Source organism: Notamacropus eugenii, chromosome 6, assembly GCF_028372415.1.
Source record: "Notamacropus eugenii isolate mMacEug1 chromosome 6, mMacEug1.pri_v2, whole genome shotgun sequence".
Taxonomy (NCBI): Eukaryota; Metazoa; Chordata; class Mammalia; order Diprotodontia; family Macropodidae; genus Notamacropus; species Notamacropus eugenii.
This window is the reverse complement of record NC_092877.1, coordinates 161,753,511-161,776,169: the sequence shown is the minus strand read 5'-3', so window position 1 is coordinate 161,776,169 and position 22,659 is coordinate 161,753,511. Positions and strand designations below refer to the sequence as shown.

The 22,659-nt window shown below is 35.6% G+C and overlaps 1 protein-coding gene across 4 annotated transcripts in view; it reads left to right on the top strand.

The window, feature by feature from the left end:
- FSTL5 (follistatin like 5) overlaps positions 1 to 22,659 on the top strand; it is a 1,060,999-nt gene that overhangs the window by 1,035,360 nt on the left and 2,980 nt on the right. The gene's annotated exons all lie outside the window — the stretch shown is intronic.

Sequence of the window (22,659 nt, the reverse complement as noted above, 5' to 3'; positions counted from 1 at the left end):
GGATTCAGGCTCCCGCCCGCTTGGGGAGCCCCTGTCTGCAGCCGCCTCTCAGCTTCTACCTCCCGGGGGGGGGGCCTGGATTATGGGGGCACCCCACTCCCCTCTCGACCCACCAAAGAGACTCTCTCACCCACCCCTGTCACCTGTGGGTGGAGGGACTTGTGCGGCCGCTGGAGATCCCGTCCCTGAAGCCTGCTCGGATCTGTTTCTCTCGGTGCCGCAGCCGTGGCCGCAGCAGGTCTGGGCTGGGCTTTGTGTCTGCAGCGTGACGGACCTTTTGCGAGAGGTTTGCAGATCCCTCTGTGGGTGGAGGGACCCTCGTGGCCGCTGGAGATCCTGTCTGTGAAGCCTGCTCGGATCTTTTCCTCTCGGTGCCGCGGCCGCGGCAGGGCTGCACTCAGCTCCCAGTCCTGGCGCCCAGTCCGCAGCGAGAAGGACCCCCCCGCGAGAGGTTTGCAGGTCTCTCTGGAACAGAAATCTCCCTCGTTCCAATGTTCCGTGGCCTCTGGGTGCGGAATTCGCCATGAGTTACTTCCCTGTAGCCATTCTATGGGTTGTGGGTTCAGAGCTATGTGTATGTGCGTCTTTCTACTCCGCCATCTTGGCTCTGCCCCCCCTCTCATTTATTTTCAAAACAAAGTTTTCATACACAAAATCAACATGATATTTCCTTGGTCCCCCCCCCCCCCATGCTATGGCCATTCATCATTAATTACCTTGAATTTATTTTGCATTTATTCTGTAAACATTTGTAGTCTGTAAACACTTATAGTTGACAGTCAATAAGCACTGATTCAGTACCTACCTAGTGCCAAGCATTGTCCTAAGTGCTGGGTATACTAAGAAAGACAAAAGAATCATACCTGCCCTCAAGGAGCTCACATTCTATGGGAGGAGACAGCATACAAAAAACAAACAAAATACTTACCCAACTATATTCAGATATGATATATATAGGGTAAATGGGGGATAAACTAGAAGAGAAGACTTAAGCAAGGATGAGCCAAGGAGGGTAGAGGAGAGAGATGAGGAAAGGCTTACTTTCAGTAGGTGGGACTTCAGCTGAATCTTGAAGAAAGCCAGGACGTAGAAGTGAGGAAGGAGAATGTTTCAGGCACAGGTTAACAGTCAGTGAAAATGCAAGGAATGGGGAGACTGAGTGTTATGGGTGAAATCATAGATGCTGGTAGGCCTACATAGAGGTGGGTAAAGTATAAAGATTAGAAAGCGTAAGAAAATTAGAAAGATTAGGCAGTTACCAGTTCATGACAACTTTAAAGGACAAAGAGAGGATTTTATATTAGATCCAAGAGGTAACAAGGAACCACAGCTATTTTTTGAGTCAGTGGGGTGGGGATGGGGGGAGTGATATCATTTTAGTAGCTTAGTGGAGTCTAAGAAGAAAGTTGAAGCAAGTGAACAATTGCAAGGTTTCTGCAGAACACTGAGCATAAGTGATGAGGGATTCAATGAGTCTGAGATTTGTGTGAATAGAGAGAAGGGGACACAAACAAGATGTGTTATGAATCAGAAATGATAAGACTTGATAGCAGTTTGTGTATGTGGAGTGATTGCAAGTGAGAAGTTGAAGATTATTAGTTTTCTAAGTTTGGTGCTACCTCAACAGTAATACAATCATGAAATATTAAGTATATGATTTTTGACTTCACTGTTTCTTATATTTTATGAGACTTCCAAATATGTCAGTGTGTTTTTCCCAAACCACTCTTCCTTCCTACCTGTACAAACCATATTTTCTAGTAATGAGACATTGGTCTATTGTTACTGCTTCTTAATCCAATCAAATGACTATCTCTGCAGTCTAAATTAGTACTAAAAATAGATATGTAGATATATATTAGCTGTTATTCCCATAATCTCCTCTGTTCTTTCTCATATCTCTTTTAGTTAATTCAAAATACATCTTAACCACCTATCTAGATTAGAACTTGGATTCTTACCATATCTATTGGTTACTCTGAGGGATCTATGGATAGATTTCAGGAGAGAGATCTTTGGACTTGCGTAAGAAAATAATTTACATTTTTTAAGTAACATCTAACTGAAATTTAGAATATATTTTTTCAATTTATCTATTCTTAATTTTCAACATTCACTTACACATGTTTACAATTTCTCTTCATCCTCCATTCCTCCTCAAGACAGAATGTAATCTGATATGGGCTCCACCCTATACATTCTTATCAAACACATTTTCACAACAGTCATGTTGGATAGAATAATTGGAAAAAACATTGGAAAGAAAAAGCAAAACTAAACAAAATAAAACAAAAAAAGAAAAGAGCCTACTTTTCTCTGCATTCCAATTCCATAGTCCTTTCTCTGGATGTGGATGGCATTTTCCATCACGAGTTCTTTGGCATTGTTTTATGTTCTTGCACTGCTGAGAAGAGTTAAGTTTATCAAAATCAGTCAATGCACACTATGGCTATTTCTGTATAAAATATTCTCTTGCTTCTGCTCACTTCATTCAGTCTCAGTTCATATAAGTCTTTCCAGAATTTTCTGAAGTCCACCTGTTCATCATTTCTTTTCATGCCTCTCTTGAGTCTTATGTTTGAAGATCAAATTTTCCATTGAGCTCTGGTCTTTTCATGAAGAAGGTCTAGAAGCTCTTTATTTTATGAATGTCCATCTCCTTGCATGAAAGATTATGCTCAGTTTTTTGGGTAGTTGATCCTTGGTTGTAGTCCAAACTGCTTTGCCTTACAGAATATTATACTCCAATCCTTCTGATCCTTTAATGTTGAAGCTGCAAGGTCCTGTGTGATCCTGAGTGTAGTTCCATAACATTTGAATTGTTTCTTTATATCTCCTTGCACTATTTTCTCCCTGACTTGATAATTCTGGAATTTGGCTACAATATTTCTTGGCATTTTCAATTTTGTATCTCTTTCAGGAGGTGATTGGTGGATTGTTTCTATGGCATTTTACCTTCAGGTTCTTGGAATTCAGGCCAGTTTTCCTTGATGATTTCTTGGAAGATACTATCCAGGCTTTATTTTTTATCATGATTTTTCTGGTAGACCAATAATTCTTAGATTATCTCTCCTGTATATATTTTCCAGGTCAGATATTTTTCCAATGAGATGTTTTACATTTTCCTCTACTTTGTTATTCTTTAGAGTTTGTTTGACTGGCTCTTGATGCCTCATAGAGTCATTAGTTTCTAATTGTCCAATTCTAATTTTTAACAAATTATTTTCTTTAGTTTTTTGCCTCCTTTTCCATTTGGCCAATTTTAATTTTTAAGGAGTTATTGTCTCCAGTTAGATTTTGTGCCTCCTTAACCATTTGGCCACTGGTAATTTTTAAGGTGTTGTCTCAGTAATTTTTTTACATTTTGTCAAATGATTTTTTTTAAAAAATTGGTCAAATTTTCTTCTACATCTCTAATTTGACTTTTTAAATGATTCTTAGCTAAATGACTGCTGAGCCCTTTGTGTTGGCTCCACTATTTCAAGATTTTTCCTGGGACAATATTATCTGACTTTTTCAAGATCAAGAAGGAAGGGTGAGAGTGCTCTAGGATTTACTCCACCATCTTGGCTCAGAGAAGTTTAAATAGATGACTTTTTAAAAAATTTTTTAATTTTTCATTTTTAACACAGTTCATATCACATAAAACAATTCCAACTTTTGGTCAGGTGATACTTCTGTTAAAGCATTTACAATATAGACCACAAAAGAATTTTTTTTTAACATTAACCAACTGATACACAAATAATAACTATGTATGCTAACTTCACAAGCCCTTAACCTGATTGTCTCCGCACTATTGCTAAGAATTAAAGCATCCTAACTTATTGTTGTTGGTCTAAAGTCCTAAGCCTAATAGCTTAATTTTAGACTGAAGGTTGGATGTTCTCCTACCAACTATCTATAATTTAATGGATCTGGAATTAAGCTTACAAACCTTTTGACTATAGGAAATTGCCACTAAGAGTACTGACATTGCAGGAAACCAATACCTCCCCAGTTTCAAGTCAATTCCAGGCAAGAGTAGATTGTCAACTTGCATTCATTCAGGGTAAAAGTCTGACACATGTCAGTAGGGAAATTGAGTCAGGAGAATCCTCCCTCAGCCTGCCCTTCCCATGAGATCACCTTTTGCAATTCATACCAGCATCTCACAGACTTACTGGCATCATGGATTGGAGGCTCCATCCACCTTTCTTGCTATCGATACCTGAAGTTAGACTCAGAAGAACAGTCAGTTAATAGGCCCATAGAATCTTAAACTAGCAAGTTCCAATAAACAGGTTTCAGATATGACTATAATTTCACATTGACTAAGGAACATCTTTTGAGGCAAGTCTTAAGTAGCTTATATGCCTTTCTATACATGTTCTAGTTTCTGATTAAATAACAATCATAAAATCGAAATTACCATTAAAACCTTAACTTTCCCATCAATGCCAAATTTTACCCAAGGTTACCTGCCTCTGGGAAACTTAAACTAAAATTCTTTTCCCCAAACTAAAGAGGTCTCTGATTTAGTCTCAGTAATTAATTGAGTCAATTGCTTTAATACTAATTGCTTTTATGTCATTCTGTAACATGTCCAATTTTTCTCCTCATCTCATTTTTCTCCCCTTGTCCCACCCCTAATACCTTGCATTCTGATTATCCCTTCCCTCAACATATCATCTCTTTTATCACACCCTACCCCTCCCTTATCCCCATCTTCCCTCTTTTCTTGTAAGGCAAGATACATTTCTATACCCCATTACCTGTGTTTCTTATTTCCCGGTTACATGCAATAATAATTCACAACATTCATTTCTAATATTTTGAATTCCAACTTCTCTCCCTCCCTTCCTCCATACCCATCCCCACTGAGAAGGCAAGCAATTCAATATGGACTAAATATGTGTCGTTTTGAAAAAGACTTCCATAAAAATCATGTTGTGTAACATTAACTATGTTACCTTCTGTCCTCCTCTATATTTCCTTGTTTTTTTCCCTAATTTGACCTTGTCCCTTCCGAAAAGTGTTTGCTTCTAATTGCTCTCTTCTCTCATTTTCCCTCCTTCTATTACTCCCCTCATCCCACTTCCCACCTCCTCCTCTACTTTCCTGTAGTGTAAGATAGATTTTTATATCAATTTTATTTATTTTTACTGTTCTAAAATCACTACCATATAACTTAGTTTTTTCCCCCTACCTACCCCACACGTCCTCTCTCCCTCCCCAAGGAGGCATACAATTCTATATAGGATCTACACATACATTTCCATTAAATACATTTTCACTGTAGTCATGCTGTGTAGAAGAACTAAAACGAATGGGAGAAATCATATAATAAACCAAAACATAATACACACATAAAAAGTGATCTGCTACATTCTGTGATTGACTTCCATAGTTCTTTCTCTGGATGTGGAGGGGATTGTGTATTAGAAGACCATTGGAAATTTTTTTTTCAGTCCTTGTATTGCTATGAAGTTCCAAGTCTACCAGAAAAAACTCTCATACACTGTGAACAAAATTCTCCAGGTTCTGCTTCTTTCACTCAGCATCAGATCATATAAGTCTTTCCAGGTCTCTGTGAAGTCTTCTTGTGCATCATTTCTTATAGCACAATAGTATTCCATTACATTCATATACCATAATTTATTCAGACATTCCCCAATTGATGTGCATTCCCTTGATTTCCAGTTTGGGGCCACTACAAAGAGTGCTGCTATAAATATTTTTGTACATGTAGGACCCTTTCCCATTTTTGTGATGTGATATTTCTGGGTCAGCAGGTACACATATTTTTGTAACCCTTTGGGCATAGTTCCAAACTACTCTCCAGAATGGTTGGATGAGCTCACAGCTCCAACACCAATGAATTAGTGTTCTAACTCTCCCACATCCTCTCAAACATTTATCATTTTCCTCTTCTGTCACGTTTACTAATCTGATAGGTATGATGTCGTACCTCAGATTTGTTTTGATTTGCATCTCTCTAGTCAAAAGTAATTTAGAGCATGTTTTCATATGATTATAGATATCTTTAATTTCTTTCTTTGAAAATTGTCTGTTCATATCATTTGACGATTTATCAATTGGGGAATAACTTGTATAGTTGTACATTTGACCCAGTTGGACTTTATCCCCAAGATTACCTGTAAAATTTTTTTCCCCAATACACTACATCCCTGTGAATTTTGGTTGCATTGAGTTTGGTTGTGCAAAATCTTTTCAGTTTAATTAATCAAAATTATCCATCTTGAATTTCACTATACCTTCTATCTCTTCTTTACTCAAAAATTCTTCCCTTCTCAATTAATCTGATAAATACAATATTCTTTGCTCCTCCAATTTGTCCATAGTATCAATCTTTATACCTAGATTGTGTACCTATTTGGACTTTATTCTTGTGTACAGTGTCAGATGCTGGTCTATGCCTAGTTTCTGCCACACTGTTATTCAGTTTTCCCAGCAATTTTTGTCAAACAATGAGTTCTTATCCCAGAAGCTGGGGTCTTTGAGTTTATCAAACAGTACATTGCTATATTGATTGTCTACAGCATTTTGAGTACCTAGCATATTCCACTTGTCTACCCTTCTGTTTCTCATCCAGTACCAAGTGGTTTTGATAACTGCTACTTTATAATACAATTTGAGATCTGGTAGGGCTAGGCCACCTTCCCTAGCATTTCTTTTCATTAATCTCTTTGATATTCTGGACCTTTTGTTCTTCCAGATGAATTTTGACATTATTTTATCCAACTCTAGAAAATAATTATCCGATAGTTTAATTGGTATGGCACTAAATAAGTAAATTAATTTAGGTAGAATTGTCATTTTTATTATATTGGCTCAGCCAGCCCACAAGCAATTGATATTTTTCCACTTACTTACGTTTGACTTTATTTGTGAGAAAATTGTCTTGTAATTGTGTTCATATGGACCCTGGGTCTACTTTGGCAGGTAAGCTCCCAAATATTTTATAGTGTCTACCCTAGCTTTAAATGGGATTTCTCTTTCTATCTCTTGCTGTTGGACTTTGGTACTAATATATAGGAATACAGAAGATTTGAGCAGGTTTATTTTGTAACCTGCAACTTTGCCAAAGTTCTTTATTATTTCAAGTAGATTTTTTACTTGAATCTCTGGGATTCTCTAAGTATATCATCATATCATTTGCAAAGAATGATCACTTAGTTTCTTCTTTGCCTATTCTAATTATTTCAGTTTCTTTATCTTGTCTAATTGCTACAGCTAACATTTCTAGTACCATATTGAATAACAGTGGTGATAGTGGACATCCTTGTTTCACCCCTGATTTTATTGCAAATGCATCTAGCTTATCTCCATTGCATATAATGCTTGCTGAAGGTTTTAGGTGGATGAAGCTAATTATTTTATGGAATGTTCCCTTTATACATATGTTTTCCAGCATTTTTAATAGGAATGGATGTTCTATTTTGTCAAAAGCTTTTCCTTCATCTATTGAGATAATCATATGATTTCTCTTAGTTTTGTTGTTGATATAGTTGATAATGCTAATAGTTTTCCTAATATTGAACCAGCCCTGCATTCCAGGTATGAATCCTTCCTGATCATAATGTATTATTCTCATGATAAGATGCTGTATTCGTTTTCCTAAAATCTTATTTAAAATGTTTGCATCTGTATTCATTAGAGAAACTGATCTCTAATTTTCTTTCTCTGTTTTGTCTCTTCCTGGTTTAGGTATTAAAACCATATTTGTATCATAAAAAGAATTTGGCAGGACGCTTTCTTCCCCAATTTTCAAAAACAGTCTATATAATATTGGAATTAACTGTTCTTCAAATGTTTGGTAGAATTCACTTCTAAATCCATTAGACCGTGGAGTTTTTTTCCTTAGGAGTTCACTGATAGCCTGTTCAATTTCTTCTTCTGAGATGGCGTTGTTTTAAGTATTCAACTTCTTCTTCTGTCAGTCTGGGCAATTTGGATTTTTTTAAAATACTCATCCCTCTCATTTAGATTGTTGAATTTATGGGCATAAAGTTTGGCAAAGTAATTTTTAATTATTGTTTTAATTTCCTCCTCATTGAGGGTGAGTTCATGCCTTTCACTGTTTATATTAGTAATTTGGTTTACTTCTTTCTTTTTTTTTTTAAATCAAATTGACCAAAGGTTTATCAATTTTATTACTTTTTTCATAAAACTAATTATTGGTTTTATTTATTAGTTCAATAGGTTTCTTAATTTCAATTTTATTAATCTCTCCTTTGGTTTTCAGTATTTCTAATTTGGTATTTACCTGGGGATTTTCAATTTGTTCTTTTTCTGGCTTTTTCAGCTTCATGCCCAAGTCATTGATCTCTTCTTCCTCTGTTTTATTCATGTAGGCATTCAAAGATATAAAACTTCCACTAAGAACAGCTTTTGCAGTATCCCATAAGATTCAGCAGGTTGCTCATTATTGTCATTCCCTTGAATGGAGTTGTTAATTGTTTCTATAATTGGTTCTTTAACCCACTCCTCCTTTAGGATTAGATTAATTAGTTTCCGATTAATTTTTGATTTCTCTTTCCATGGCCTTTTATTACATATAACTCTTATTGTATTATTATCTGAGAAGGATGCATTGATTATCTGCCTTTCTACACTGGATAGTGAGGGTTTTATGCCCTAGAACATAGTCAGTTTTTGTATATGTGCCATGTAGTACTGAGAAAAAGGTATATTTCTTTCTATTCCCATTCAGTTTTCTCCAGATATCTATCACATCTGCCTTATTCAGAGTTTTATTTACCTCCTTAACCTCTTTCTTGTTTATTTTGAAGTTAGATTTATCAAGTTCAAAGAGGGAGAAGTTGAGGTCCCCCACTAGTATAGTTTTGCTATTTCTTCCTTCAACTCCCCCAACCTCTCCTCTAAGAATCTGGATGCTATACCACTTGGATCATACATGTTTAGTAATGATATTGCTGCATTGTCTATGGTGCCTTTTAGCACGATGTTTTTTCATTCCTTATCTCTTTTGATTAGATCTATTTCTTCTTTTACTTTTTCTGAGATTAGGATTGCTATCCCTGCTTTTCTTCCATCACCTGAAGCAGAATATATTCTGCTCCAACCTTTGACCTTGACCCTGTGAGTATCCCCGAATTTCAAATGTGTTTCTTGTAAACAACATATTGTTGGATTATGACTTTTAATCCATTCTGCTATCCGTCTTCGTTTTATGGGAGATTTCATTCCATTCACATTCATTCTTATGATTACAATCTGTGTATTTCCCTCCATGCTTTTCCCCATCTTTTGTGGTTTTAATTCTCCTGTATCCCTTCCCTTCCTCAATGGTTTTCACTTTTCACCACCACCTCCTGCAGTCTTCCCTTCCTTCTTTTAGCCCCCCTCCTTTTCACTTCCCTTTGCCCTTAGTACTTCTTCCATCCCTTTGAACTTCCCCTTCCCTTTCTACCACCTTTCCCCTCTTACAGACTACAGAGCTAATTATAATTATTTACTTAATTAAGTTTATTGTTCCCTCCTTGAACCAAATCAGATGAGAGTACCTCTCAAACAATGCTCATCGCCTTCCGTTCTTTCCCTCTACTATAATTTTTTACTTCTTCTTGTGATGTAATTTACCATTTTCTGATTCCTCCTTTTCACATATTCTGTTACAATCCCTTCACATGCTTAAAACATATTTTTGTCATCACATCATTTACTTTATACCCGTTTCTTCTGTGTATATCTCTTTTATATTGCATAATATATGTGAAATTCTCAAGATTAACAGGTGTCATCTTCCCTTATATGGAAGTAAACAGTTTACCCAAACTAAATAACAAGTTTTGTTTACCTTTTTATGTCTCTCTTGAGACTTGCATTTGAAGATCAAATTTTCTATTGAGTTCTGGTCTTTTTGTCGGGAAGGTCTGGAAACCCCTTACTTGATTGAATTACCACCTCCTTGCCTGAAATGTTATCCTGAACTTTGCTAGGTAATTGATCCTTGGTTGTATTCCCAGCTCCTATGCCTTACAGAATATCATATTCCAATTCTTTCAGTCTTTTAATGTCGAAGCTGCAAGGTCCTTTGTGATCCTGACTGTAGCTCCACAATATTTGAATGGTTTCTTTCTGGCTGACTGTATTATTTTCTCTTTCACTTCATAGTTCTGGAATTTGGCAACAATATTTCTTGGGGTTTTTAGTTTGGGATCCCTTTTGGGAGGTGAACGGTAGATTTGTTCGATGACTGTTTTGCCCTCTGGATCCAGCACTTCTGGGCAGTTTTCCTTGACGATTTTTTGGAAGATATTTTCCAGGCTCTTTTTTTGTCTTGACTTTCTGGTAAGCCAATAATTCTTAAATTTTCTCTCCTGGATCTATTTTCTAGGTCAGTTGTTTTTCCAATTAGATATTTTACATTTTCTTCTATCTTTTCATTCTTTAGATTTTGTTTGACTGATTCTTGATGTCTTATAGAGTATTTAGTTTCCACTTGCCCAATGCTAATTTTTATCCAATTGTTTTTTTCAGTTAACTTTTGCATCTCCTTTTCCATCTGTCAAATTATTCTTTTAAAGGAATTATTTTCTCCAGTTAGTTTTTGATCTTCATTTTCCATTTTTTTTAATTTTCCTTTTTAAAGAGATGTTCTCTTCATGGAATTCATTTTTCATGCTTTTAAAATCATTGGCCAGTTTTTCTTCTATTTGCTTCTTTAGCTGTTCCAGGAGAGCTGTTTGTGAGTGCAAGCAGTTCATAGGCCCTTCTGAAGTTTCAGATCAGACTACATTCTCACTACTGACCTCTTTGGTATTCCTGTTTTGGTCCTTGTCTCCATAGAAAGATTGTATGGGATTTTGTTTGTTTGTTTGTTTGTTTTTTGTTTTTGCTGGGAAAGCCTTTCCACACTGACCTTTGGAGCCTTCTTTGTTGCTTGTGAGTTGAGGGATCTGGGACCCTCCCTGCTGAGAACTGTGCCCCAGAGGTCTGTTCAGGTCCTATTCCTCACAATGCAGTGTGGCCAGGGCTGGGCTCTGCTCTGATCAGTGGCCTGTGAGATAGACCTTTCCTGTCGGCCTTCTAAGTTTACCTTTGGGTGGAAATCTCTTTTGCTCTGTTGTCTTGTGGCTTCTGCTGCTCTAGAATTTGTTGAGAGTCATTTCTTACAGGTATTTTGTGGGCTGTGGGGGAAGCACTAGAGTATATGCATCTTTTTACTCTGCCATCTTGGCTCTGTTTCCCCACCCCCACCCCCCCCAAACTGGTGTCTTTCTAGTGTTTATTCTGTGACCTGATAGCCCCATGAGTTGTTCCTGGTGCTGCCGCAGGCCCTGCACAAGAATGAACTTCTCTCTTACTCATTTCAGACATACCCCTATCCTATGCTGAGAGGTCTGGGAACCACTGTCACTGGGGATTCAGTGTACTAGTGTCTGCCCTGTCTCTCTCTTTTTTGGAAATTTATTTTTTGTTTTCAACTTTCACTTCCATAAGATTTTGAGTTTTACATTTTTTCCACCTGTCTTCCCTCCTCCCCTCCCCAAGATAGAGTGCAATCTGATATTAAACATATTTTCACATTTGTCATTTTGTGAAGAAGAATTAGAACCAATGGGACAAGCCACAAGAAAGAAGAAATAAAACAAAACAACACAAAAGAGGGCAAATAGTATACTGCCATCTGCATTCATACTGCAGAGTTCTTTCTATGGATGCAATAGCATTTCTCATTATGAGTCTTTTGGAGTTTTCTTACATTCCTGCATTGCTGAGAAGAGCTAAGTCTATCAAAGTTAGTCCTCACATAACGTTCCTGTTACTGTGTATAATGTTCTCCTGGTTCTGTTCACTTCACTCAGTATCTGTCCATGTCTTTCTATGTTCTTCTGAAACTGTCCTGCTCATTATTTCTTATACCACAATAGTATTCATCATAATACATTCGTCACAACTTGTTCAGTCATTCCTCAATTGATGGATATCCCTTCAATTTACAATTCTTTGTCACCTCAAAAAGAGCTGCTATAAATACGTTTGTCCATCTGGGTCCTTTTCCCATCTTCATTATCTCTTTGGAACATAGACCCAGAAGTGGTATTGCTTAGAATATTTTTCAATTATGAATTCAGGTAAGAAAAACGTTAATGGGTCCATAGGTTTCAGCAGATGATCAAAGTAAGTGAGAGTGTGACAAACGTAAAGAACACCAGTTCTGAGGATTATGAAAGAGGGGCTCACATGTAATGAATATGTATGAAGGCTCAACTTACAGCTCTCACATTGAAGGACCCCTTGTTATCTTCTAGAGTTATCATTTGCACTGCTAATGGGTAGGGAATCTTCTCTGCTGGACCTACTCTTTAATTGACATGGAATCCTTTGAATTTGGTTATGCTTCTCTTTTCTCTCAGTCTCCAATGACTTATTGCTCGTCTGGTCTTTGCATCTTTCTTCTTGGTTTTCCTTCCTCCTATTTTCTGACTTTATCTCTTAAGAGTGATTCAAACCAATTCACTTTCAGTCTAATATAGTATCTACAACATATCTACAAGGCTGATGGATCTTAAGTTATAGTCATCATGTCTAGTAAACCAAAATCAGGCAAATTAGCATTAGGAGAAGATAGATTTTTAGTTTTTTGAGTGCTGTGCCAGGATCAGAAATAAAACCTTTCTGTTAGAAATAACTACAGATCCAAGGACTCTGATAATTTTACACATTTCCAAAATGTTTTCTGATTTAGCTGCTAATTAATTTTAGCCAGAATATAAGAAAGGCTAATGAGGCAAGGTCAATGGTTTCCACCTACCCTGCCTAAATTCCTAGCTTAATTATGCGCATCAGTAGCAAAGTCATAATATTAAAAAACATAAAAAAATTAAACACTTTAGTCTCCATACAGAAGTTATTATCAAAGACTACTTGTACTGGAGAATTAACACAAAAGGCATCCTTGAGGACATGAAAAATCAAAAATGGAAGTGGAGTGCATGTACAATGAAATTGGGAATATAAGGTCAAGAGCTACATTGATATTCTCAAGATAATTAAAAGAATCAGAGAAAGATGAACAGTATTCTGGAGGATTCTTCCATGGATAATTTATAGAAATCCATATAAGAAAATCACAGAGAATGAGAGAGTGTGTAGGCATTACGATATGTAATAAATAACAGCACTCACCGGAATTAATTCACAGATGTATTAAAAAATACACAATTTTCTACCTCAAAAAATGAGTCTTAAAAAGCCTTGCTTCACTTTCTTGAATCCTAAGCTTTAGTTCTCCTAAAGGATAGATTTCTGTCCTATAAGTATGAAAGGTACTCTATAGACTTCACAGTATATGCTTGCTACCCAACAAACTATAAATTAGTATAGCCAATATACAATACTATATACAAATGTATGAGGCAATTATTCTCTGAAAGTAATGGCCCCTTGCAGATGGATTCACAAGTGAATTCTATCAAACATTGAAAGAACAGTTAATTCCAATACGACATAGACTATTTTTGAAAATTGGGGAAGAAGGAGTCCTCACAAATTCTTTCTATGATACAAATATGGTTTTGATACCCAAACCAGGAAGAGACAAAACAGAGAAAGAAAATTATAGACCAATTTCCCTAATGAATATATATGCAAAAATTTTAAATAAGATTTTAGCAAAACGAATACAGCATCTTATCAGGAGATTAATACATTATGATCAGGTAGGATTCATACCAGGACTACAGGGCTGGTTCAATATTAGGAAAACTATTAGCATTATCAATCACATCAACAACAAAGCTAACAAAAAACACATGATTATATCAATAGATGCAGAAAAAGCTTTTGACAAAATACAACACCCATTCCTACTAAAAACACTGGAGAACGTAGGAATAAAGGGAACTTTCCATAAAATAATAAGCAGTATCTATCTAAAACCTTCAGCAAGCATTATATGCAATGGGGATAAGCTAGATGCATTTCCAATAAGATCAGGGGTGAAACAAGGTTGTCCATTATGACCACTATTATTCAATATGGTACTAGAAATGTTAGCTGTAGCAATTAGACAAGATAAAGATATTCAAGAAATAAGAATAGCCAAAGAAGAAACTAAGTTATCACTCTTTGCAGATGACATGATGATTTACCTAGAGAATCCCAGAGATTCAAGTAAAAAATTACTAGAATTAATAAACAACTTTGGCAAAATTGCAGGTTATAAAATAAACCCACACAAATCTTCTGCGTTCCTATATATTAGCAACAAAGTCCAACAGCAAGAGATAGAAAGAGAAATCCCATTTAAAGCTAGGGTAGACAGTATAAAATACTTAGGAGTCTACCTGCCAAAACAAACCCAGGGATTATATGAACACAATTACAAGACACTTTTTGCACAAATAAAGTCAGATTTAAGTAAGTGGAAAAACATTAGTTGCTCATGGGTAGGCCGTGCTAACATAATAAAAATGACAATTCTACCTAAATTAATATACTTATTTAGTGCCATACCAATTAAACTATCAGACAATTACTTTCTAGAGCTGGATAAAATAATATCAAAATTCATTTGGAAAAACAAAAGGTCCAGAATATCAAAGGGACTAATGAAAAGAAATGCTTGGGAAGGTGGCCTAGCGCTACCAGACCTCAAACTGTACTATAAAGCAGCAATTATCAAAACCACTTGGTATTGGCTAAGAGACAGAGAGGTAGACAAGTGGAATAGACTTGGCACTCAAGATGCAGTAGGCAAGGAATATAGCAACCTTCTGTTTGATAAACCCAAGGACCCCAGCTTCTGGGATAAGAACTCATTGTTTGACAAAAATTGCTGGGAAAACTGGATAACAGTGTGGCGGAAACTAGGCATAGACCCATACCTGACACCGCACACAAGAATAAAGTCCAAATGTGTACATGATTTAGGTATAAAGATTGATACCATGAATAAACTGGAGAAGCAAGGAATAGTGTATTTATCAGATCTATGGAGAAGCGAAGAATTCTTTACTAAAGGAGAGATAGAAAGCATTATGAAATGCAAAATGGATAACTTTGATTACATTAAACTGAGAAGTTTTTGCACAACCAAACCCAATGCAACCAAAATCCGGAGGGATGTAGTTAATTGGGAAAGAATTTTTACAGCTAAGCTCGGGGATAAAGGCCTCATTTCTAGAATATATAGAGAACTGACTCAAATGTATAATCATACAAGTCATTCCCCAGTTGATAAATGGTCAAAGGATATGAACAGGCAATTTTCAGAGGAAGAAATTAAAGATATCTATAATCATATGAAAAAATGCTCTAAATCACTATTGATTAGAAAGATGCAAATCAAAATAACTCTGAGGTACCACATCACACCTATAAGATTGGCAAACATGACAGAACAAGAAAATGATAAATGCTGGAGAGGATGTGGGAGAGTTGGAACACTAATTCATTGTTGGTGGAGCTGCGAGCGCATCCAACCATTCTGGAGAGCAATTTGGAACTATGCCCAAAGGGCTACAAAAATGTGCATACCCTTTGACCCAGCAATATCACTACTAGGACTATATCCCCAAGAGATCATAAAAATGGGAAAGGGTCCCACATGTACAAAAATGTTTATAGCAGCACTCTATGTAGTTGCCAAAAACTGGAAGTCAAGGGGATGTCCATCAATTGGGGAATGGCTGAATAAATTATGGTATATGAATGTAATGGAGTACTATTGTGCCCTAAGAAATGATGAACAAGAAAACTTCAGAGAGGCCTGGAAGGACTTATATGACCTGATGCTGAGTGAAAGGAGCAGAACCAGGAGAACTTTGTGCACAGCAACGACCACAGTGTGCGAGAGTTTTTTCTGGTAGACTTGGAATTTTGTAATAACGCAAAAACTTCTTATAAAAAAAAAAAAAATCCCGAAGGTGGTTCTCAAGGCAAAATGCCTTCCACACTCAGAGAAAGAAATATGGAAGTCACTCACAAAATGTAGCAGATCATGTTTGTGTATGTGTATGTTTTTGTGTATCATGTTCTGATTTGTTATACGATTTCTTTCATTTATTTTAGTCTGACTATATAGCATGACTATAGTGAAAATATACTCAATAGGAAAGTATATGTAGAATCTATACAGAATTGTATGCAGTTGTGGGGAGGGAGGGGGGTAGAGGGGGGTAGGTGTGGGGGGGATAAAATCTCAATTGTATGGCATCGATTGTTAAACATTAAAAAATAATAAAAAAAATTAAATAAAATAAAAAAGAAAGTAATGGCCACTTTAGAAAATTACGTTGTCTTATAGGCCATGAAAGAATCATCTATGTACTATGCACTATGTGCATTGTACCATAGTACACTGAAACAATCAGTAATATATCTAAGCTCCACAGGTAACTTAATATTCAGGAGTAAATTTTAGGATCTTTTTATTTTATTTTTGTTTTGTAATTAAGAGAAAAGTTCAATTTATCTTCCTCCTTCCCTTCTTTCCTTCTTTTCTTTTTCCCTCCCTGCATCACTTCTTTCCTTCCTCCCTTCCTTCCTCCCTTCCTTCCTTCCTTCCTCCCTTCCTTCCTTCCTTCCTTCCTCCCTCCCTCCCTCCCTCCCGTCTTTCCTCCCTTCCTTCCTTCCTTCCTTCCTTCCTTCCTTCCTTCCTTCCTTCCTTCCTTCCTTCCTTCTTTCCTTCCTTCCATCCTTCCTTCCTTCCTTCTAGGGAATGGAAAGGTCTGAGGAGATTTTTCAACACGGAAATACTGAGATCTATCAGGAAATCTGAAAAAAGGCAGGCATGCACACATACATTTTATATGTCCTTATCCTCATAGTTTTAGACAGTCATCTCTCATATGGATCAATGTATTCAAGCTACCCAGAAATCTTTATGCTCTTTATGAGACTGAAACAAAAGTGCCAGATTTTATTTCTTTTTGCTGCTTTTGTTTTCCAGCTATTAATGTACTGTCTTTTATGAAGAGATATCCTTCATTGGTGCATTTTATAAGGTCAGCTAGATGCTTTTACACAGGATACGAAAAGTCTTATTTGTCAATATTTTTTTTTTTAATTGCAAATGTGTCAACCCTGTTCTCTCTTTCTATTGAATAGTAAGCTATTCTATAGGCTGTAACTGTACTGGGCAATGGTTCAAGCTTTAAGATATTGTATCAGTTACAACAAATTAAGCTACTCACCTATTGTGTTTACATTCATAGAAGAGCAGCAAAACATGAATAGAGAAGCCACAACTAACTACAAAGTTAAGAAAACTGGGCAAAAGAAGGGATATCACATATGGACATTATTTTAGAGGCATTATCATTTTTAAAAAGAATTTCTTGTTTTGCATTATTTTTAAGTGGAAATATTTCCACTATTTCTTTTCTGAATCCTTCTTGTTTTTCTTTTTCTTTTTTTCATTGTGACTTTGTACTGTCTCATGAGTGCATCATTCAGATCGTACTCTTAGTAGGCTTGTGTTGAAATAAGAATTATGAGACTACGACTCTCACCCAAAATGCTGTCTCGGTGCTTTTCATAATTTATATCTTTATTTTTTTGGTGCTTTCATGACTTACCTCGTAGGAACATTAAGGCACAGATCTGTATCTTAGCTTTGTTATATTGTCATTTCTTGAGCCACTTACTGTCAAGATAAAACTTTATATTTTGTGTATGTAAATATCTTTTCAGGATTAAATTAAATGATTAATATATCACATGCATTAATAAATTTTCAAAGAAAAAATAGACATTTTCTTTCTAAAAAAATGTCAGCTATAAATTTAATCCTTTGGCATTTGATTTGACATCATTCAATTTTTTCTCACAGGAGTCAGCAAACAATCATAGAAACAAAGAGCTAAGTACACAGGAACATGAAACATAGTGAATAATGGCATGTGTCATATTTTTAGTTCGAGACTTCAAAACCAGAAAATTAGCTATATCAGTGAAGTTTAGTCCATCTAGTCATGTACTCACCTGCTAATTAAAATAACAAGCCCTTATCCATTCTTAGAACTCTTAAGATATCAGAGCTTAGAGGGAACTTTAAGAGTATTTAATCAAGTCCTGTCATGGACAGATTTGGAGGAAGAACAGTCCTAAGTCCTAAGAAGCGAAATAGTCCAACCTTCTCTATTTGAAGATGAGAAAACTGAAGCACAGAGAGGTGAATATAGTGGAGCCAGGATTTGAATCCAGGTACTTTGCCTCTTTCCAAGACACCATATTTCCTATCTTAAAACCCTTTGGGAAGTGATTAATTACAAGACTTGAAGTCAAGTTAAATTCCTTTACAAACATCTTCCGGGATCTGTCCAAAATATTTCCACTTCATTATTTATTTTGGCAATCAATATTGCTCCAATATGTAATAATAAATGGACTGTCACCTGGGTCACAGAATTTTTTCCTTACAGGTGATTAGGTTGATAATGCTATTTGACATGATACAATTTGGATTGTTTCCTGATTACACCTCTCTCACTATAATTTGAAGTTGATTCTGAGACCTGTGGCCAAAATGTTAGTCTTTTTTTCTACAATCTATAAAACTGGAATAACAAATTTCAGATGTCTTATGGCAATTCCTCATGGCACACTAACAATTGAATTGGTAGTTTTTCATGTGCCCTCAAATTATTACGTATGCTTTATTATTTATGATATAATGATACAATAGTATAGTAGTTTTACTATGATAACATAATAATACTTTATATGATAACACATAAATGTATGTGTATTCATGTTCAAATGTTATAACCACCACAGTAGAATGTTAGAATGTCCCTTAAGGGTAGTTACTATTTTTGTTCTGTTTTGTCCTGCATTTCCCATACTTTTTATAGCGCTTTGCTAATGCAAGATGGCTTAATGAATCTTTTACTGGACTAATCTGGATGGACTTCTCTCATTAAGATTTAAGTTGCTTATGAAAAGAAATTGCCTTGTTTTGTCTTTCTGTCCTAGCACTTACCACTATACCTGGCACCTAGTAACTGCCTGTTGTTGTGTATAGGCTAGAATTCTATTAGATGGTAATTCAAATTGACAAAATGGTGCTGTTTAAAAAATAGGATATTGACTTGACTTTTTTTTTCTTTTTAGCATAGACCACAAAATAAAACTGAACCCCCCTTTTAAGCTTAAACAAGGAAAAAATTTATTAAACAATGCAGGGGAAGCATAACTGAGGAAAGAAACAAGAAAATACAATTCTGTTAACTGTCTCTGACAAACACCATGCCTAGAGACTACAATTACCTAGTTTCATTAACTGTAAAAGAAGTTATTTTAAAATAGGTTTTAACTCTCATTCTTCACAGGACTCAGACTTCTTTACTTTCTTTATATACTCTGACAAACATTAGTGAGACAATGTTCGGCCTGACACTTTGCAAGATTTTATTACACTAAGCAGACATGAAGGTTGAAAATATCATAAATACTAATCAGGGTTTAATGAACAGTGGGAGGCCTCCACACATCAACCTGTACTAGGGGAAACTTTGAATTAAACACATCACTTCCTATCCTATAAATCATTGGTGAAAACTTGAAGATACTTGGATTCCACTGCTTTTGCTGCTAGATCCCAAGTCACAGTCTAGGTGTAAAAATAGACATCATTTTATCACCTCACATGGAGCTTCTGCATTTTTAACCAGCCTGTTTTTTTGTTCCTTTTAAATTTTAATTACTTCTGAAAGATTCAGAATTAATATCTCTGAAGATTCAAGGCCTTCATTTTTTTTTCCTGCAGAGAAAAATGGTACAGGTGAAGTTGGTGCAAGTTTGTCTGACATTGTCTCATTATCGAACATATAATGATAATCTAAAGGGACAAGCTGCCTCAAGTTTGCGAGATCAGTCCAACAGTCAATGATTGATTGACTTATTGCATTCATTAAATATGTCCATTGCTAGTTTTGCCTCAAGGCACATTTACCATGTAGAAGAGAAAAAGACAATGCTTCCTACCATAGATCGTTATTTTGTAGGCAATACCAGCTGTATGTACTCGCACACACACAGACATCTAGGATCTCAAAGAGTGTACAGATGAAGAAAAAAACTCACAAAAGAAGGGACACTCATTTTATACAAAATGATCTTACAGTGATACTTACAATACTTACACAAAGATGTAGAATTAATGTAGGAGGTTCAATCAATTTATTTTTCATTATCCAGTTACAACACTCAAGTCCTTAGCTTATAGAGCCAACCCCTTAACTGCTATAGCAATATTTGCCATTGGCTATACATTGAGATATCTATTGCACGTACGTTCGTCACAGATTTATTTTTGACATTTAAACATTTGAAAACCATTCTGAGAATCATTGCCTTCTTCAAAGACATGTTGGTAGTGGGGAATCTTAAGAAGATAAGTTTTGCAAATGAGTATAGAATATAACAAAATAAAGGAAAAATAAAAGAAAGGAAAAATAAATAAAAATAAAATATATTTGTTAAATATCTACTGCATGCCAGGCATTTTGGATATAAATGTAAAAGTTCTCCCTTGCTTCAAGTAGGTGAAGATGACCCATATAGAAGAGTGGTAGGTAGGGAAAGGATTTATGACTTGGACAGATTGAAAAAAAATGACAAAAGGTCAGTCAATTGCCTTATTTTCACCTCAGGAATCATGGTAATTTTAATTTGATTAGAGTTGCTTGAGCAAGAGGTCGAAAGAGGAAACAATAGCAAGAGATAGCGGCTACATTTGCCATGGCAAAGCAGATAACAAAATGTCCAGAGTGGATGCTGTGATGAAAAATAAAGCATAGTCTGTAGAAGGCTAGTCACTTTGCTGTCATCAAACAGAATAGCTCAAGCTCAGGGTGATATTCCAAACAAGACTGGATTAATCTCTCCTAGAGAAAGGAAGAATGGTCTCTGGATATCAAGTCCAGAGAATGATTAAATTTTTTCATACGAACTCTATTGGTCTTTCTGTTATTACATTAAACAAGTAAAAGATTTTTTAAATAAGTTATCATTTCTCCCTTAGTAAAATACTTTTACTATCACAAAGTCTTACTGATTTGTTTTCAAGGTAATCATTGTAACCGTTCTATATCATGCTAAAAATGTGTTATTGCTAACTCTCTTGCATTGCAAGAAACATAATGATCATTTAATTTCTCAGTCATTTATTAGACTGAGTGAGGTGTACTCATCTACGATTTTAAAGAAGGAAATACGATGAGAATAATGGCAATTATTTGAATTTAGAAGTCTCCATTTCTCCATTTAGAATCTTCCAGTTAAACTGTATAAGTGATAGAAACACAATGTATTTTTAATCTTTTTGATTTAAAATGTAGATTATGAGCATTTTTATATTTCTGTAACATGATATATGTGACAGTATCACCCTTGATCAACCCCCTTTTTAAAGACAAGAAGACTGAAGCCCAGGTAGTTTAAGTGACTTTACCTAAGATCACACAGGCAATGAATAATAGAGAGAGGATTTGAACCCATGTCTTTTGGCTCCTGAATCAGTACTCTTCCCACTGCCTCTAGGTTTGGCAACATTTGAAAAGGGGTTTTATTTAAAGTGAAACTGAAGCAAAGTATGACTAGAATCAGTTTGACTAAAATCAAATTTGCATCTAATCTTGTTCAGTCAATAGAAGATACTTTTCTCTCCCAGTAACAATTACTTTCTGTTAATACTATTAACTCACTGACTCACTCTGTCAGGATTTCCAAATATATTAACACTGAGCAGTAGGGACCTCTGACACCCTGCAGCTAGGATTCAGAACAGCTCAGTTATGCTTTTAGAAAAGACTGAAATGAAGACATAATTAATGAAAAAAAAAACTGTCCAAATGACTTGTTCATTTGAACTATTCTTTACTAGAAACATAATAGAATCTCAAATAACATTTTATGACACTCTTATAAGAATATAGAATTAAAACTCAGGCGTAGAAGACAGTCATATGATTGGAAAAAGGATAAATTTCAGAATGATCAAGTTCTATGCATGACATTTATGCCCAGTGATTTGTTTAGGGAATTAGGGCAGAACTGACAAAGGTGACAGGCAAGACAAAAGAGATCTTAAAATATATCAAATTCAAATCTGATAGTTGGATGTCGTAAATTATAATTTTTTGAGATAATTATTTCAGTCGAATTAAATGAAAACTATTTGGATAATTATCAGAATAACAATGAATGTTGAATTAACTTGATGTCCTTAAGAAAATGAAGAGCAAATGAAGAGAATGACAGCAGCTAGATTGGTACATGACTCTCTTGTCCCCTAAAGCTTTCATAATATTTAGAAAGGCAGTATAGTGTAGTAAATAGTAAACTTTAGTGTCAGGAAGACTAGGGTCCCAGTGCCCCCCATTATAAATATTAACTGTGTGATTCTGAGCAAGCATTTAACCCTTCTTAGTTTTCTAGCCTCCTATTGTAAGCTGTAGTTAAGATGACAAACCAATTTTGTATAAAGGCGTTTCCATACCCAGAAGTTCCCTGTGACAATCCAATCACATGTCCAGGCTTAACCTCTTTAGTAATCCTAAAATGAAACACGCTCTCCTTAGGCTGAGAGACAAGCAGAATCATGGCCAACTTTGTTTCCCTATATGTAATAAAGACCTATGAGAAAACAAAGTATCTTCTGCCAAATTTACTAGACACTTT